Source organism: Fulmarus glacialis, unplaced genomic scaffold, assembly GCF_000690835.1.
Source record: "Fulmarus glacialis isolate BGI_N327 unplaced genomic scaffold, ASM69083v1 scaffold1607, whole genome shotgun sequence".
In the NCBI taxonomy this organism is placed as follows: Eukaryota; Metazoa; Chordata; class Aves; order Procellariiformes; family Procellariidae; genus Fulmarus; species Fulmarus glacialis.
The window spans coordinates 30,404-32,810 of NW_009221051.1; positions in this window are offsets into that span (position 1 = coordinate 30,404).

Sequence of the window (2,407 nt, forward strand, 5' to 3'; positions counted from 1 at the left end):
TTCAGCCAGTCCTCCCCGCCGCTCCACAGGGCCGTCGGCACCGTCATGTCTTCTATCCTGTACAAGGGGGGGGTGGCCTGGGAGGGGGGAACACGCCGGTTATTTGCGGGATCTGTTGCTAATAGCAGTAATGGATGGGGTGTGCTGCCCCTGGCATCCCAGCAGACTCGGGCCACCCTGGCCACTGGAGGAGGCTCCCCCCACCCACCCCGGCCCTAGCCAGCCTCATCCTCCGCTCCTCCTCCACAAGTGCCCATTTACCTGGTGGTACTTCTCCTGGTTCTTCTCCCCGTAGTCAAACCGCTTGAACTCCCCGGTTTTGGCGGTCTGAAAGGCAGAGGCAAAGGGTGCACCCCGTGCGGTGCTGCCCTGGATCAGCCCCGTGGCCAGCAAAGGGCAGCAGCAGGGCCCAGGCCAGCGCTCCCTGCCCAGCACAGCCCTGGCTGGCTGGGACTTGCTGGTGCCCGACCCGTGGGCCAGAGCAGAGAGGGAGGCCAAAAAACACCTACGTGGGCTCCTCACCCGGCACCGAGGTGGGCACCGGGGTGGCTCTGCCCTGGCCAGCCAGAAGCAGTAGCTGGCAGCTGTGGCTTTTTGGCACCTTGGTTTAGCAACTTCAAAATAACTTTTATTGGCTTTCTCTGATTCTACCTCCTTACCTTCCTCCAGGGTGAGTGAAGCAGCATTCTAAAATATCATATTCACAGATTAAAACAAAAAGCATTGGTTGCAGTCATTATAAAATCAGAATCTCTACCTGTCCCCAGTGGAGAAGAGTTTTTACTGATGTATAGTCTGGAAAATGAGCTAGGTATACATCCAGTCGGCTCTACGGGAAAAAGAAAGTATTTTCTAAGTGAGTTGGAATTGATAAAAATCTGTCCAGGCAAAAAAATCATTGTGTCTTATAACTGCAATATAAACTTTATATTCTCCAGCAGCTTTATTCTGTTCAGAGCTAGGAGTAGCTTTTAAAGGTAAACCAGTTAACCACTGCTTTAAAATGGAAATACAACTGGTCCAGTCAATTTGAGGTGGGGGGGCGGTTCTGTAAACTTGTTGCAGGTTAGGAGGAAATGAGGCAGGAGTTACCTTTCCTTTGCAGACAAGTCTGCACATGATTCTTTCCTACCGAAGCCTCCATTAGGTTTAACACACCAACACCACTGAAAGAAGTCTCCAAATAACCGCTGCCTTGAACAGTGCTTTTCACACCTTATTTTGGTTTTTTATACTCATTTTTGTTTTTCATCAACTATCTCCAGGTGTCTAGGAAAACTGGAGATGGCTGTGACCTAGAGAGGCTGATGCACCCACCACGTTCAAGTTCCTGTTGTACCCGCCAATAAGGAAGATCTCATTTTCACAGACTTCAGCTGTTAGCAGGTTGCTGCATGTCTTTGCAAGGGTGGCTCTCTCCTTCCTCCCCACCAGAGTCAGCTGTTTTGTTCCAAATATTGCCTGCAAGAGCGCAAGGAAACAGGTCATGACAGGTCCTGCAACACACGTCCCGTCTCCACGAGAACCGCTTGTCTCCAGACAGCACTGACAGGCAACTCCTCAATATGACTGTTGACACATTTGGGCTAGCCAGCCTCTTGAGGAGGCTGACCCGTGGTCACACCCAACTCTCAGAGCAGCATGAAACCATCACCATCCTTTCCACGCCATGATGTCATCCCCGTCATCCTGGTGCATCATCTCTAAGGTACCAGCTTCCAAAGCTCAGCCCAGGATGCCCAGACGCATACCACTCATCTGCCACCTCCATTGACAGATGCTCCTCAGGTGGAGGCGCGTCCAGGGAGAGTGCCAGCTCCCCTTCCAGCCCTTCTCCAGCCGCTGGAGCAAAGGGTGGAAGGGAGGTGGTGTGGGGCTGCTCTGAGCACCTCCTGGGCTACGGGCTGGGGTGTGGTGAGGTCAATAAGCAAAAACATAAACAGGAATGATGGATACTTTAAACGGTGAAATCTGGTTGTGCTCAACTGGGTCCCTCAATGGAGAGGGACGTCCCTGCTGTTTGGGATCTTCAGATCACTCATCTCCCCACACGTCTCCAACATCTGCCACAGGCATGGGCTCAGTGCACGGCGGCAAGGTGGGGGACGCAAGTTGCCAAAAGCTCCTGGTTTTCGGTAGTAATAGCACACGAACACCTCACGTACCTTCAGCACCACGTCTGGTAAGAACGCTATCTTTAACACAGGGCCTTTGACGTGATGAAAGGTATAGAGAGGAGCCAACGCAAAGAAGAGTTTGATTTTCTCAGCCAGCTGTGGCATGCTCGAAAACGCTATGAAACCTGAAAAGCAGTGAGATCACAACGGTTGGGGTGAGATAACCCCAACAGCGGCAACGCTTATCCCAGACCTCCTGTTTGAGACGCAGGGTCTGAACAAAATGAAAG